The following is an 18459-nucleotide window of genomic DNA, read 5'->3' as shown; positions in this document are numbered from 1 at the left end:
CGCCACAACTCCCAGCCGCTTGGTCAGGTCTTAAAAAGCACTCAACCGAGCTGTCCGTACCCAGTGCTTACTTCGCTGCACTCGTGTTTTTAGACCCAAGTCCGCCTGCGCGAGGGACGTGCACTGGCTTGAAGAACGTTAAGAGTGATGTACCACGACAAGAATTATTACGTTCTCATGTACTGCCGTTGTTCTAGGTGCAATTAGAAACTATATCAGTGTCTCATTTAGTATTTTTAAACTGATACTTCGAACGCCTTGTAGGCCACTTCACGCATTAAGCAATTTCATACTGAAAAGTTGCTTGTGCGGATTACTATAAAAATGATCATTGAAGAAAATAACAAGAATGGGGGTGACATTACGAGTATTGTCTCTGCAGATGGCAAATAGATGGCAGAAGCTTCGCGCGAAAGATATCGTAATCTAATCAAAAACAGACAGCTCGCGCAGACAGTTTTGTCGATTGTGTTATCAGTCACTGTTACGCAACCTGTGCGAAGAAGCAAACGCGTTTCTTACGCAGACCTGCACAGTGAGCGTCTTGTAGTTTCTTTGCTACGTATTTCAGCCTCAGGTCACACAAATGTTATCGGAACCGGCTTTGACTTATTACTAAGCCATCATTAGATGATGTGAGTACGTTGCATAGTAACTTAGTCCCAGAGAGTAGAGTAGCCAGGTCCAAAAACAGAAAAGCTGGACTCGGCGCTTATTTAGCCGGAAATTTGTGCCGAAAGTCGGACATCTATTTTAAACAGATATAGATTTCGTTTCAGTCGTTTAATGATAATCGATTACTGCCAGTTTATTGCGAGATAATCCTTAGAACTGCTTAAACTAAGTGCTCAGTCGTCATAATTGTCCAGTCTTTCCCCTTAGATAATCTTATATCAAAATAAACTATAAGTTGTTCAATAATATTTATTAGTTCGTTATGAACCGGCTTTCGGCTTCTTAGGTCATCGTCAGATAACTTAATGTTGAACAGATAGACTACAAAACTTAAGCGAGAATTCATAGCTGTACAAAGAATGCTGTACAAAGATATGTGACATTTTATGATGGGAAGCATGAGCTAGCTGTTTGGTCCCCTCCCCCAAATCAGTAAACCATTTTGTGACTATATCGATACAAAACACAAGCATGTTGCAATGCCTAAAGAGACACAGAAAAAATAAATCTTACGTTATGGTATATTCAGATATTAAAACTATGTGGGTGTATAAAACAGAAGTGTTCCGCAAGTGAATAATGGTACAGAATACTATGTCATGTGGGTGAATGTGATGGACAGACCAAATCAAGGGAAGGGGAGAAATACGTCTATGGAATGTGGGTGTAGACCAGTTATCGTAAGCTTATTAGCTGATGATAACTGGCTGCTACATTAATAGGGATGAGTAGTGGAACTGTGTTTGTTCATTAAGGACCAGGTCAGAATTCTTTGATTGTCGTTTATTAATGACCAGAATTTCAAGTAAAGTTAGTTTTCTCCCTTTAGTTCCTGTATGGAGAACATAACATTTCACATCATATGAATAACATTCATCCAGAGCATGTTCAGCAAAGGTGGACTCTTTCTTTCTCAGTGTGCAATTCCTTTCATGCTCAGTCAGTCTAGTTGTTATACCCCTACTTAATTGACCTACATATAATTTTCCACACAGATTACAGGAAATTCTATAAAGTTTATCTTTAGTATTGAACAGAGGTTGGGCAACAGTATTCCTACTGTAAAAAGCTGGAATGTATTTCCTGGACTTTAGTTTCCAAGCAAGAACATGTTAAGTCCTACCCACATATCAGGGCCCATTATATTAGTTACTAAGCTTCATGAAGACGATGTTCCTATAAGAGCTGTCGTGTCTTCAGTTTCAGCACCTCGTCATAGATTACGAAAGGAGTTGGATTCACTAATTACAACAAAAACTAAATTTCAACCAAAATTTTGAATACCCAGTTCTCTTGAATTAGTGAAAAACTAAAAGAGGTACCCATTCCACCTAGTGTAAAACTAATCTCATTTGATGTTAGCAGCCTGTTTTCTGATATTTCTATTGCAGAGGCAATGGAAATTTAAACAGAATGGTTATGTAAAACTAGAACAAATCCAGTAGAGACATAAGATATCTGGATGGCAACTGAAACAACCTTAAAGCAGAATTATCTCCAATTCCAACAGTCTTTGTACAGTCAGTCAGATGGGTTAGCAAAGGGGTTCCCACTGAGTCCCTTATTAGCTGAAATGTTTATGAATAATTTTGAGCAAACATTTTTTGATAAAGAGCCTCTGAGTTCTAAAATACGATATTGGACTAGATATGTGGTTGATGTTCTGTGCTTGTGTACAGTTACTACCAGACAATTAAATAAATTTTTTCAGCATTTGAATGCACACCACAGTAAAATCAAGTTTACAATGGAGTTGGAAGAAGCCTCCATCAACTTTTTAGACCTCACCATTGGCATCAGTAACCAACAACATTTATTTAAGATGTACAGGAAGTAACCTCAACAGACACAGTAATACCAGCCAGTTCCCAGCATCCAATAACGCATAAACATTCAGCCTTCCACTCTATGGTGCACCACCTACTATCTGTACCCCAAAGCAAACCAGATTTTGAAAATGAGTTGAAAATAATTAAAGAAATAGTATACAGTAATGGTTTTAGTCTTACACTGATTGACATAAATTGTGTTGAAGATGGCGTCGAAGGTAAAAGTTCGAAATGTGTCTCTCCACAGAAACGTAAATTTTGCGACAAAAAAGACATCGTCTGAAAACTGCAAGGGCGAAATTACGAAGCTAAATGAACGAATTAGTAGCCTACAGTATCGTAATCAATGCCCTGAAAATGGATATTACTAAAATTCAAGAAAGAAAAACTGAAGTGAACACGCTACGTTTTCTGCAAGATAGTTCGACAGTTTCCGAAAAGTGGACAAAGATGAAGTGCAGCGGCCGCAAACAAAAAGTACGTGCACGACAACTTATTTCAAGTACTTTCCACAACAGATTGTGGAAGTGCAGTGTTTAGTGATAGTGCTCATGAACCATGTGAAAACAAAAGGATCTTGTAAATAAGCCAGAAAAAAAAATTCGTTGACGCAGAAAAATAAGAAATCCGACGTAAATTTAGTAAACAAACATCTGCCGACCTTATGTAGTTTCGATGGATTATCGGCTTGTGTGAAAAAGAAGAGGAAATAAACAGCGCAGTTAGGTTCAAAAATGGTTTAAATGGCTCTGAGCACTATGGGACTTAACATCTTCGGTCATCAGTCCCCTAGACTTTAGAACTAACGTAAGGACATCACACACAGCCATGCCCGAGGCAGGATTCGAACCTACGCCCGTAGCAGTTCCGCGGTTCCGGGATGCAACGCCTAGAACCGCACGGCCACCACGGCCGACAGCGCAGTTAGGCCTACATTTTGTAGCTCCAAAACAATTACAAAAATCGAAATATGTTCAGACAGCCAAGGGCGAAACATAGCTACTGACTTTCGTAATAAAAGCAATGTGAACTTAACTTCCATGGTGAAACCAGGTGCGAAATACTGCACAGCAACTGCAATAAGCCACGAAAAAATTCCCACATTAAGCAACGAAGACTTTGCCGTTTTCCTGGCGGGAACAAACGACGTCGCAAGAAACGAAAAACAAGATCTGTTGCTTTCACTAAAATGGCGACTGTATGAACTAAGATGTACAAACGTCATTGTATTTTCAGTACTACATCGTCATGGTCCTGCGTTAACAAAGAAGTGGAAAATGCAAATAGTGAGATGAACCAGATATGCAGACGATTTGAAAATGTGACTTTCATTGATATAAGCAAACTAGGAAGGAGATTCCATACTAGACATAGTTTCCACCTAAATAGATTAGGAAAAAATTTCGTAATTGCAAAAATAATAGAAATAGTAAATGCCAAAACGAAAGTAAGTTGTGACACTTCAAACGTAATTCCCCTCAAGGACAAGACCGACAAACAACTTGGTGAATCTGAAAATGAAGCATCACCACTACAAGACAAGTGTGATGTTCTGACATCACAAGAAAACGCCCCAAGTGCTAGCAGTTCACAAGGAAGCATATCAATAACAACAGAACCAACACCTGAAGTACCAGAAACAGCTACACCATCATCATCATCATCATCAACAACAACAACAGAAATGACAGCATCAATGACACCGGGAGCTACACCAGCAGCAGCAGCAGCAGCAAGCAGCTCACCATATCCCAGTGAACGACCTACAAGGTGCAGAAAACCTGTCCTTCTGGAGGATTTTTGGTACCACGCCAGGGCAAGGAACAGAGTATGACACCCCAAAATGTAAATACAATCCTCATCACCTGCAGAGTCTAAGCTTAAACATTCAGTGTCTTAGAAATAAATGATTAGAACTTGAGGTAGCTATGAACAGTGCAAATATTGACTGCATGTGCATTGTGAAGCATTGGTGCAGAAGTTTTGAACTAAGTAGGATTAATATTCATCCGTTTAAGTTGGCAAGCCAATAGTGCAGAAAAAATACCGAAAATGGAGGTGCATGTATATTTACCAAACCAAGTATCAGCTATAAAATAAGGTGTGAAGCTAAATCATTGAGTGTGGAAAATCATTTTGAAGCAGCAGCTGTGCAGTGGAATGAAATACAGGGAAAAGTCATAGTCATAGCAATATACAGACCACCTACTGGTGATGCAGACATATTCTTTAACCAATTAGAAATATTGCTTAAACACTCTGTTCACCGATAGAGCCACTGTAGTTGTGTGTGTTGACTTCAATGTTAATCTTATGAGTGAAAGTAGGCTAAAGGACCAGTTCCTAAATCTGTTATGTCGTTTCATCCTGCTTCCACACATGCACACACCCACAAGATTAACAAATAATACAGTCAGTCTTATTGATAATATATTTTCAAATGTAGGACACACAGAAGTTGAAGTAACAAATACTGATTTGGGATTACCAGACCACAATGCTCTTGTCTTCAAAATTCCTTCAAGGCCACTGAAAGAGAAAAAAACACACTTAATGTATAAAAGAAATTTTTCTACAGAAAACTGTGTAGAATTCATAAATATGCTAACTTATGAGGCTTGGGCAGAAGTACTATCCCCAACAAATACAAATGATGCATATAACACATTTTCTTCCATTTTCATGTGATATTTTGAAATGCGTTTTCCAAAAAAGCTGTCAAAAATCAGGTCACATGGCAATACAAAGCCAAGTCCTTGGGTCACAGCTGGCATCAAAACTTCCTGTGGAACTCTAAAGAGACTAATTTCTAAAATGAAAACATCCACAGACCCACAATTCATAGAATATGTCAGGAATTACAAGAGGGTACGTAGAAAAGTAATTGCAAAAGCAAAATTCATAAGTAATGATAGTTTTATAAGACAGTCTGAAAACAAATCAAAAGCCATATGGGGTATTGTGAAGACTGAAATGGGGAAGAGTTGTGAAAACCAGGACATTAGCCTCAAAAATAGAAAAAATGTCAATATTAATAAACAAGATTTACCAAATTATATTAATAATTATTTCATAAGTGCAACAACTTCATTAAGCACAAAATTTACAAATGAAGAAAAACCTGAATATCCAAAAACAGCTTGTAGGATGAGGGTAGAGCCAACAAATGAGGGTGAAGTGTTGAAAGTGATACAAAGCTTGAAACCCAAAATGTTGGCTGGCATAGATGAGGTGCCTCTGTCAATCATAACAAGGACAGCACCACAAATCACAAAGCCCTTTGCACACATAGCCAATTTATCATTCAGTGAAGGAGCTTTTCCAGAAAGGCTGAAAATTTCAAAAGTGAAGCCATTATTTAAAAATGTATAATGTAAAAAACTATCGCTCAATATCTCTCCTCCCAGCATTTTCAAAAATATTAGATAAACTGATGAAGCACCGAATCAACAAATATCTAAATGACCATAATTTACTAAACAGAAATCAACATGACTTCCAAGCACGTAAAAATACCGAAACAGCGGTAATGTGCTACACTGAACAAATAATCAAAAATCTAGAAGAAGATTATAGTGTAGTAGGAGTAAATTTAGACCTCTCCAAAGCTTTTGACACTGTGAACCAGGACATTCTTTTAGAAAAATTGGAAGTGTTTGGTATACATGGGATAGGAAACAAATGGTTTGAATCATACCTAAAAAACAGAACATAGGTTGTAGGACTGACATCAACTTACTCCAACCACAAAATGAATTCAGTATCAGAGGCAAAAAAATGTAGGAATAGGAGTACCACAAGGCAGCATCCTAGGGCCCAGATTGTTTCTTGTCTATATAAATGATTTTCAAACCTCAGATGATGCAGCCAAAGCAATAATATTTGCAGATGATACTAGTGTGATACTAAGTGGACCAAAGCAATTGCTACCAACAACTGCTGATAAAGTACTAAACTACATCCACTCTTGGTTCAATGCAAACAGGTTGACATTGAATGTAAATGAAAGAAATTACAGTATATGCAGTTTGGGAAAAGATGTCAAAATGTAAATCTCGATCTGATGTGGAGTGACAAAGCCTTAGACAGAGTGACATCCACAAAATTGCTGGGGATTCATGTGGATGAAAACTTAAATTTTAATGACCACGTAATAAAACTTGCACAGAAACTTAATTCAGCCTGTTTTGCCTTCAGAATTATTGCAAAAGTTTGTACCTCAGAGGTTTTTTCAATCTCTTGCCACATACGGGATAATATTTTGGGGTTCCACAACAGGGTACCTAAAACAATTTTTTTGTTGCAGAAGAGGGCCATCCGAATAATAACTCACAGTCATCCACAGACACACTGCAAACCCATATTCAAAAAACTTAGAATACTTACTATACCATCATTACACATATACAAATGTGTATTGTATGTCAGGACCCACATTGCAGATTTTCAGACAAATGCCGACTTTCATAACTACAATACCTGTAATAGCACAGCACTCCATACTCAGCGAACAAAAAGAACAAATACACAAAGGCATGTGAGCCGTATCGGTGCAAAACTGTACAACGCACTGCCAGTCAACATCAGGCAGTTAGAAGGTGATAACAAATTCAAAACAGAATTTAAAAATTTCTAGTAGAATAATGTTTTTATTCTGTAAATGACTACGTAGGTCAATAAATTTTTTCTGATGATATTTATAAAGGCAAAATGGAAAATACTCTATCTGTACCTAATCATTCATTACCTAATCATTCATTACATTTACATACTTAAAGGACAGCTGTTGTGTGATGTAAATACAGGGTGTTTCAAAAATGACCGGTATATTTGAAATGGCAATAAAAACTAAACGAGCAGCGATAGAAATACACCGTTTGTTGCAATATGCTTGGGACAACAGTACATTTTCAGGCAGACAGACTTTCGAAATTACAGTAGTTACAATTTTCAACAACAGATGGCGCTGCGGTCTGGGAAACTCTATAGTACGATATTTTCCACATATCCACCATGCGTAGCAATAATATGGCGTAGTCTCTGAATGAAATTACCCGAAACCTTTGACAACGTGTCTGGCGGAATGGCTTCACATGCAGATGAGATGTACTGCTTCAGTTGTTCAATTGTCTCTGGATTCTGGCGGTACACCTGGTCTCTCAAGTGTCCCCACAGAAAGAAGTCACAGGGGTTCATGTCTGGCGAATAGGGAGGCCAATCCACGCCGCCTCCTGTATGTTTCGGATAGCCCAAAGCAATCACACGATCATCGAAATATTCATTCAGGAAATTAAAGACGTCGGCCGTGCGATGTGGCCGGGCACCATCTTGCATAAACCACGAGGTGTTCGCAGTGTCGTCTAAGGCAGTTTGTACCGCCACAAATTCACGAAGAATGTCCAGATAGCGTGATGCAGTAATTGTTTCGGATCTGAAAAATGGGCCAATGATTGCTTTGGAAGAAATGGCGGCCCAGACCAGTACTTTTTGAGGATGCAGGGACGATGGGACTGCAACATGGGGCTTTTCGGTTCCCTATATGCGCCAGTTCTGTTTATTGACGAAGCCGTCCAGGTAAAAATAAGCTTCGTCAGTAAACCAAATGCTGCCCACATGCATATCGCCGTCATCAATCCTGTGCACTATATCGTTAGCGAATGTCTCTCATGCAGCAATGGTAGCGGCGCTGAGGGGTTGCCGCGTTTGAATTTTGTATGGATAGAGGTGTAAACTCTGGCACATGAGACGATACGTGGACGTTGGCGTCATTTGGACCGCAGCTGCATCACGGCGAACGGAAACCCGAGGCCGCTGTTGGATCACCTGCTGCACTAGCTGCGCGTTGCCCTCTGTGGTTGCCGTACGCGGTCGCCCTACCTTTCCAGCACGTTCATCCGTCACGTTCCCAGTCCGTTGAAATTTTTCAAACAGATCCTTTATTGTATCGCTTTTCGGTCCTTTGGTTACATTAAACCTCCGTTGAAAACTTCGTCTTGTTGCAACAACACTGTGTTCTAGGCGGTGGAATTCCAACACCAGAAAAATCCTCTGTTCTAAGGAATAAACCATGTTGTCTACAGCACACTTGCACGTTGTGAACAGCACACGCTTACAGCAGAAAGACGACGTACAGAATGGCGCACCCACAGACTGCGTTGTCTTCTATATCTTTCACATCACTTGCAGCGCCATCTGTTGTTGAAAATTGTAACTACTGTAATTTCAAAAGTTTGTCCGCCTGAAAATGTACTGTTGTCCCAAGCATATTGCAACAAACGGTGTATTTCTATCGCTGCTCGTTTAGTTTTTATTGCCGTTTCAAATATACCGGTCATTTTTGAAACACCCTGTATATACTTAAGCAGTGTTGTGTATATAAGGAATTGCCGTTTAGGGAGGACAAAACTAAAGCCTTATGAAAAACAGACTATGCATTTAAAATAACAAGCAGGGATGTATATAGGCTATATTAATTTCATTGTATTATTATTAACTTCATTGTATTAATTTGCCTTGTACTTTTTTACGTATATATTGTTTATGTCCCATTTCTTTGAAATGGCTTACATGTACCCTTGACAACATCCATACAATATTTATTGTCAATGGATGGATAAATAAAATAAATAAATATACTCAACGAAAAGAAGAGACAGAGGATAACAGCTCTCCTTCATCCACCTCAGACAGCACAAAACTACACTGACAGCAAATGGGCCCCAGTGCTACATATGGGTAGGACCATCGGAGCTTCATTTATCAGCTTCATACACAGCTTCAACATCCACAGTAACGTCAGTGCCAACTGTAGTTCAAGATTTAAAGGAAAATACCGTTTCAGCAAAAGTTCCAGTATCAATTGGAACATCACTTCCAGTATCAATTGGAACATCACTTACAAAACCAGACTCAGCATCAAAACTGGCAGCATCTCCAACATCCACTGAATCATCAGCTTCAGAAACACCTCCAGCATCCACTGAAACAGCAGCTACAACTACAGATACAAGAAGTATGGTGGCACGTCCAGGGGTAAGAAATACAAGGAGCAGGAAACGTGTAATTCTTAAGGATTTTTGGTACCCAGCCTCGGCAAGGAACAGCTGGTAACATTGGGAAACATGAGTACAAACTCCTCTCAATCTAATTTCAATAATTTAAAAATAATGAGCCTTAACATACAATGCATTAAAAATAAAATATTAGAACTTGAGATTGCAGCCAGTGAAGCTAGTATAGATTGTATTTGCATTCAAGAACATTGGTGCATGAGTTATGAACTAGAAAATATTTGCATTTCCCCATACAAATTAGTAAGCCATTTTTGAAGGAAGGAAACAAGACATGGCGGTGTTTGCATTTATGTAAAACCTGGAGTAAAGGTTAAAAATATGACTGTAACTGAATCCTTGAATGAGGAAAAACATTTTGAGGCTGCAGCAATACAGTTGAATATGCAAAAGAGTAAATTAATAATAATGTCAGTGTACAGATCACCATGTGGTGATCCTGAAATTTTTAGAAATAAGTTAGAGGCATTGCTCAAAATATTACATCATAAAAAATCAACAATAATTATAAGCAGAGATTTTAATGTCAACTTATTGACTGAAGGTGCATCCAAAGATCAGTTCCTGAATGTTTTACACAGCTTCAATTTGTATCCACATATAACTAACCCTACAAGAATAACAAACTCTTCAAAAAGTCTCGTAGATAATATCTTCACAAATATAGATGCCATAGATATAGATGTAATAAATGTTGACCTAGGAATATCTGATCACAATGCACTTATCCTTAAATTTCCCATAGCCCCTGTGACCAAAAATAGTTCATACCAAATGTACAAAAGAACCTTTTTGAAATGTGTTTTCCTAAGAAACTTGTCAAAACAAACACATATGGGCATACACATGCTAACTCCTGGATCACAACAGGTATTAGAAATTCCTCCAGGACCATGAAAATGCTTAACTATAGACTGAAAAGTTGGACTGACCCCAAGTTTAAAGAATATGTAACAAATTACAAAAATATATATAGAAAAGTAATTACAAAAGCAAAATTACTAAGTAATGATAAATTAATAAGAAAATCAGGCAATAAATCAAAAACTATTTGGGAAATTGTGAAAAGGGAAACAGGTAAGGGCCTCAAGGATCAGGAAATAGTACTCAAAAGTAGTGAAAATATTGAATTAAAAGATGAAACTCTGGCAAATTACATTAATAATTACTTTTTAAGTGTACCAGTGTCATTAAGTAAAAACTTTACTAAACATGAGAAATTAACAGCCCCAAAAGTAGACAGTAGTATGTTGTTAATTCCCACAAATGATAATGAAATATTAAAGGTGATAAAGAGTCTAAAATCAAAAATGTCTGCAGGTGTGGATGAAGTGCCTGTGTCAATAATAAAAAAAGTTGCCCAACAAATTATAAAGCCCCTGGTACATATTGCCAATTTGTCTTTCAGCGAAGGTGTGTTTCCTGAGAGGTTGAAAATCTCTAAGGTTAGACCTCTGTTTAAAAAAGGAGATCCATACAAGGTAGAAAATTATAGACCAATATCCCTTCTCCAATCATTTTCAAAAATTCTAGAGCAATTAATGAAAACCAGACTCATAAATTACCTAGATGCTCACAAACTTCTAAACTGCAATCAACATCGCTTTCGCTCAGGCCACAGTACAGAATCAGCTATCCATGCCTATACCAAAGAGATTGTCAGGAGTCTCGACACTAAAAAATGTGTAGTGGGAATTAACTTAGATTTATCTAAAGCTTTTGATACAGTACATCACAAAATACTGTTAAACAAGATGGAGGCAATAGGTGTAAGGGGAGTTGTGAAGCAGTGGTTTGAATCTTACCTTCAAGATAGAACTCAGGTGGTAGAAATCATCGCAGAGCATAAAAATCAGAAAATCAAGTGGGTCTCAGATGCAAAGAAATTGGAAATAGGTGTCCCACAGGGCAGTGTTCTCGGTCCTTTATTATTTTTGCTTTATATAAATGACATAAAAAATCCTAATATTTCTACCAAAATAATGTTGTTCGCAGATGACACTAGCATAATTATAAGCGATGATAAAAAATCATTAACCACCACAACTGATATAGTCCTGAAATATATTCAACATTGGTTTAATGCTAATGAGTTAACACTTAATCTAAGTAAAACAAATTATATACAGTATGGCAAAGCAACTCAAGATATGGACCTCCAGTTAAAACTAATGGATAAGAAGACAGAGAGTGTACAATCCACAAAGTTTTTGGGCATGCACATTGATCAAAACTTAAGCTGGAAAGACCATCTCAAGTACTTATCCCACAGGCTCAATTCGGCATGTTTTGCATTGAGGATATTATCTAGAGTATGCAGCACAGACTGTACTGGACTAATGTATTTTGCTTACTTTCAGTCCATCGTGTCTTATGGCATAGTGTTCTGGGGTAAAACTAAATCAAGCTTAACAGATATCTTCAAATTTCAGAAAAGAGCTGTACGAATCATAACACATAACTCTCCAAGAACTCATTGTAGGCCCCTTTTCAAATAACTGCAAATACTCACAATACCATCACTGTATATTTTTAAAAGCATTCTGTGTACAAGAGCACATATGAAAAATCTACGTACAAATGAGGGCTGCCATAATTATAATACTAGAACTCGTAAGAATTTGTATGTAGAAAGGGTAAGGACAACACAAACCCAAAAGCATGTAAGTTATTTTGGAATAAAACTCTACAATGCTCTGCTAGTGTACATGAAGGCAATAATAGATGAAGTAAAATTTAAGACTGAACTTAAAAATTACCTTTTAAGCAAAACTTTCTATGACGTAGATGAGTACTTTGATTGTGTGTAAATTTATTGCCAAAAATTTTAATTTGTATGTCTAAACTTGTACTTTTGAAAAATGTCTTGAAAGTGATATTCCATTATTATGTCTGTAGTACTTGTACTAGTATGATAACTTTGTTGTGACAATTCCTACATCATGTAAATGATATACAGGAAGATAATAAAATGAAATGAAATGAAAACTTCACAGGTTTTTGCCAGGAAACTAAAGTCCAGGAAATATATTCCAGCTTTTTACACTAAGACTACTACGAGGTGGTGGCTTGTTCCAGGCCTCTCCAGTATGTATTTTTCTCCTCTTTTTCCTACAACATTTACATACTGAACTCCTGTTATTCATTTGCATTGCAATTCAATTCGATTTATGGAGCTTGCTTGTGGTTATACACGGAATACATCAGTGATTAGGGATTAGCTCACATTTTATTGTTATATTGTCATCTGCTCACAAGTAGATTTCCTTCTTGGTCTTAGGAATATCCTTTCTTTGCATCAGGCTTTAGGACAGTGGTTGATCCATTTGTTTGGGAGAGAGCAAAGGTAACAGCATTCTTGCAGCCGAAAGGAAACAGTGACTACTTCCACATTAGGATATTCCCTAACACCAGACACAGAGGTAACTGGATGTTAATCCCCACCACCGTGTATCAATACAGCTGGAGTCCAGCTTTAGAATGTGGTTGGTGTACTGAATAAAGCCCTGAGGAATCCAGTCATTACAAACACTTTCCTTCATATTTCTGCAGTTGAGACACTGTCCACAGTAGCCTAGTATTTGGACATTAGGACTTCTGGAATTTCTCTTTTCTACAAAGTGTAGAGAGAATGCCATGTTAAACCAGCAGAAATTCCAACAGCTTTCCAACTAACAAGCCTTTCTGGGAGGAGATTTTTACTTTCTGTGTGCTCTCTGAATTATCGATACAGAGTGGCAAAAACATTTTAACTGCTGGTGAGTGCGCTTGGATGTCTTGGAATGGTGAACATTTATGCTTCTTCTCTGTGATTGGCCTAAAAACTGTATGGAGGCTTTCTCCAAGGTCTGAAGTGGGCCAGAATTGTTTTGGGGTGACAGCTGTGGTCGGATTTTTGGTAGAGCTGCACTTCAGTGGGGTATTTAGTGTTTGAATGATTTTGGAGCTTCAGGTTTCACACCTTACTCACTGGTCACCAAATATTTCCAATGTTTGTGTTTGGCAGTGACAGAGGTGACGAACTCCACATTGTTTAGACACAGCTCCACTCCATGCACCACACATGTTCAGCAGCCATTGGCAATAGAGCAACACGCACCTGGGAATTCTGCGTATGTGTCAGTGAAGTATATATCATGTCAGATCTTGAACAGTTCTGACCTGTGCTTCAAATGCACTTGGTGCCTCAAACACTCCCTTGCTTAATTGACACAGTTCTTTTTCTGATATTACACCCATCTTAGTGACCAGAAAGCATTAATGTCTAAAAATTGCCGAAGAGATTAAAGTGTCATAAATTTATTTCCCTGGTGAAGAATTTTGTATTTTTCCTTTCCATTTGATATGTCTGTTGTGTGCTCACTCTTTCCTACATTCTTCAATTTATTATTGTATTAAAATTACGTTCAAGGTTCAATGATAGCAATTGTGCGACCTGTGTATTACTGGCACAACATGAACTGCTGTTTTTTTCCAGTATCACATTGGTGATGACCCTGTTAGACAATCTATTATCTTTTGTATGAAATCATTGTAATTAATTAATCTACAGTTAGATTCATGTTTACTTGTACTTCTCATAAGCTCCTTTTTTATATGAATAAATCATGTATTTATTAGTTCAATATCTTTAATTTCATAGCCAGAAGATTTCATTTTTTTTACATACTGTGTGTCCAGGCACTTACACCATAAACATTAGGTGAGGCCTCTCTGTTAAGCTCAGGGATTTTATTATGTGTTTCCTTACTGCTTAATTCAGTTGAATTTTATCAAATAACATAATTGTTTCACGGGGGTAAACTATCATTTTTTGTTGGTTTGAGGTGATAGTCTGCAGTTAAATTTACATTTGCTTACCCAAGGAGTACTGGTAGATCACTGAACATGCCTGTCCCTGAACATGCATCATCTGACAATACATTTGATTGGATTGATGTTAAGAGTTTTACCTGGGATATTCCTGTAGTGTATGTTACAGGTTGCTGCCAAGCAGTCTAAAGCACACCACTGATTTTTTTCTCTCTCTTTGATATTAATTAAATGTGTAGGACATTTTATATTATTTAATAGTTTGTCAAGTCTTGTAGGGAAGAATGTACAAATTGCAATGCACATGTAGGATTATAAGTTGTCGCTTTCTCACTCTTTTTCAGATTAATTGAATTTACTGCTGAAAAACTTTTAATCAAATATGTTATGACTCTTACATTAGACTTTTTTGACTTGCAGCACATAAAGTAACATGTGTACAGTGTATTAAATGCTATGTCTCCAAGTAAGAGTGAGTTGGAGGCACTATTTGTGTTTTTAAACAGAAAGATCATAAATCAGCAAATGCAGAATGTAGCTGCTTAAACTGTATTTTATTCAGGTTTCCTAATGAGTGACTTGTTTCAGGTTGTCACTTGTTACTGTACCACCTGGAGCTTGGTAGGAGCAATTGTGACTAAGGGAGTACTAAAGCCAGTTCAGAGTGTACTCTGAGGAAAGGGTTGGCAAGTACACGAGAAGAATAACAAAGTGTTTGCAATTTATATACCCTGTGCAATTAGTGTTTTAATTCTGTATTTTTAATTTTGTAGATATATTGACAGAAACACTGAAAACAATGGAATTAGTCACTATTGTATCTCATATTTATTGAATAATCTTAGCAAAGTGTAGTTTCTAGTATAATATCACTTTCCATACAACAAATGTAAGAATACACCTTGCCATTAACTTGAAAAGAGGAAGTGTGCAACAACTGAAAAGAAGATCAAGTGTTTAAAATGAAATAGTCTAAATATTAAAGATAACAGTGGTAACATACCTCCTAGAAGATTAAAATTGAGAACCATAACAAAATTTTCTACTCAATATTTCTCTTTGGAAAAGAACAGCAGTGAGTAATTCACATAACTGCAACTAACAACTGAGAAATTGTTGCAGATTCAAACTGGATTTCATTTCATCTATTAGTTGATATGAAACTTCCTGGCAGATTAAAACTGTGTGCTGGACCGAGACTCAACCTCGGGACCTTTGCCTTTCACGGGCAAGTGCTGTACCAACTGAGCTACCCAAGCATGACTCACGCCCCATCCTCACAGCTCTACTTCTGCCAGTACCTCGTCTCCTACCTTCCAAGCTTTACAAAAGCTCTCCTGCGAACCTTGCAGAACAAGCACTCCTGAAAGAAAGGATATTGTGGAGACATGGCTTAGCCACAGCCTGGGGGATGTTTCCAGAATGAGATTTTCACTCTGCAGCGGAGTGTGCACTGATATGAAACTTCCTGGCAGATTAAAACTGTGTGCCGGACTGAGACACGAACTCGGGACCTTTGCCTTTGGCGGGCAAGTGCCGCGAGGACGGGGCATGAGTCATGTTTGGGTAGCTCAGTTGGTAGAGCACTTGCCCACGAAAGGCAAAGGTCTCAAGTTCGAGTCTTGAGACGGCACACAGTTTTAATCTGCCAGGAAGTTTCATATCAGCGCACACTCCACTGCAGAGTGAAAATCTCATTCTCATCTATTAGTTACCTAAACAAGATGTTTTATCACACATTAACAGTGTAATATTGTCTTCATATTAAACAGGCAGCAGCATATCAATAGAAGTACTTAAAAAATGAGAGCAACTTTTCCCAAGTTATTAGCTCTTTTTCCAAGAGTTTTTTATTTGTTTATAGTCTGTGTAAGCTCAAATACAACTAAGTTTCACTGAAGTTAGCTGCTGACAGAGCATACAGTATTAGCCTTTGACAGTTACTGCATTTTATCAAAATATACCTTGAATCATTTCACGTCCTTGAAGATTCTTGTTCATAATTGAACCACAGAGTATGAGGAATTAATTAATTAACTAAACATAGTTAATGTGAAATTTTAATAATTTGATTGGTACAGTTGCTGCAAACCAAGTAGTGCTGCACATTTTCAAGGTCAGTACCACATATGTTGAGTGTTGTGTCATCTGCATGTAGCACTGCATCACATGGTACAACTGTGGGTAAATCATCTATGTAAATAATGAAAAGGAAAGGTCCAAGAACAGATCCTTGAGGTACAGTCTTTACAGCTGGAAGGTGTTCTGACATTTTATTATTTACCTTAACTAACAGTTTTCTGCTGTGCAAATAAGACTGAGTTAGCAATAGAGCATTCTCTTTCACTCTGTAGTTGTAGAGTTTTTTATGAGAATATTGTGGGAGACCACATCAAAAGCTTTCCTAATGTCCAACAGTGTTGCACACATAAAATGTTTATTTTCAGAACAATCGTACATTTTTGCTACCATGCTCTAAAATGCCCTGACTATAGAAAGGCTGGGTCTGAGACCATACTGTGAGGAGGTAAGTATATCATTATGTTCAAAATATTGACTCATCTGTTTATTTATGCAGTATTCTACTATTTTTGATATTATGGGTATAGTAATCCTCTGCTCTAGAATTAGTGAGCTTAGCTATTGATTCATTGATCATCTTGTCAGTTACACAAGTCCAGCAAAAGCTGCCTGTTTGCTTACTATTCATTTCTGACAGCAGTGCCACTGCTTTATTCACATCCTTCATAATGCTGTCATCTGGCTGAGGACTGACATAATGTGCATTTCGAATACCAGGTGGAATTGGTGTATGGTATACTTTATAAGCACAGTTTATTTTTGCTTTAATTTCCCATGCAGCTTTGCATTTATCCACTGAGTTCAGTATATATGTATAATTTGCTTTGCACTTTGCTGCCTTGATTTCAGACCTGTAAATCTTTTTCACTTTTACATAGATTTTCTTGTCAGCATTATTATGCAAGGACATATCATGATGCAGTGGCATTATGATCCTTATTCTATGTAGATGTGGGATGTACCAGTATTTTTAGGTTTTGCAGTTTGGTGCAGTGATTTTGCTTTGATATTTTCTTGTAGCATTTAGGATAAAATGCTTCACAATGTTCAATCAACAGTTCTAAAAATTTGTTGCTGGAATCATTTTCATCTGCAGTGATTATTATTTTATCCCATTATATTAAATCCAATTTACTTATCAACTTGTTAAGCTTTGGTTCATTAATTGGTCTTATAATTTTCCTACGTTCAGTGGAAGTTTCAATTATTTTGCTGTCAAGAGGTTGTCAGTTGAGGCAGCAGAGCCACCATGTGGCCACACAAACTGGGTGTTTTAAATTCTCTTGCTCCCTGTACCACTGGAGGAAATCAAACCGTGAGGAAATGGCATAAAACTATCACGTTTTAATCATCCTCCTACCACCTTTTCAGACATATTTATGTGCATGTAAAAGAATATTGTCAGGCTGTAAGATCTCATCCTCTCCAAAGAAGACAGTCACCATCGAAGAGTACATCTGATTTCCAAGGATGGGTTCAAAATCTAATTGTTCAAGAGTTCCTTTAATATGGTCAGCTGGCATACTCACACAGGGAAATTACGTGGCAGACTAAATATGACATCTATCGGTTGTACAATCTTAGGAGCAGTGTCAGTAAAGATCTCCTGTTACATGCATATTTTGCATTTTTATATTCCCACCTAAGTTATTGGATACTATTATGAGACAATTCCATAGGCTCAAATTACTGGTTAAATGGCAAAAGAAAGCTATAAGGTGCACTGAAGGACTTAGCCCATATGAGTTATGTCAATATTATTTTAAGAAACTACAAACAATGACAATACCTACCCAGTATATTTACAACTTCCTTGTCTTTATTAAAGAGAATTTAAGTAAATTTGACCTAAGGAGGACAATTCATGACTGTAACACAAGAAGTGCTCACACAATTAATGTGCCATGTGCTAGGCTTGCAAAGGCTCATAACAGTTAGAAGTATCTTAGTCCTATTTACTTCAGCAAATTACTTGAAAATGCCTATACAGT

General features: G+C 37.4%; 1 long non-coding RNA gene across 1 annotated transcript; it reads left to right on the top strand.

Moving 5' to 3' along the window:
* Positions 1-500: 500 nt before the first annotated feature.
* Positions 501-15206, top strand: LOC124613901. Its single transcript, XR_006979649.1, has 2 exons — positions 501-635; positions 14975-15206. It is a non-coding gene; the product is annotated as an uncharacterized LOC124613901 (long non-coding RNA).
* Positions 15207-18459: the final 3253 nt, after the last annotated feature.

Source organism: Schistocerca americana, chromosome 4, assembly GCF_021461395.2.
Source record: "Schistocerca americana isolate TAMUIC-IGC-003095 chromosome 4, iqSchAmer2.1, whole genome shotgun sequence".
Taxonomy (NCBI): Eukaryota; Metazoa; Arthropoda; class Insecta; order Orthoptera; family Acrididae; genus Schistocerca; species Schistocerca americana.
The sequence above is the reverse complement of the archived record's forward strand: the minus strand, read 5'-3'. Positions and strand labels throughout refer to the sequence as shown.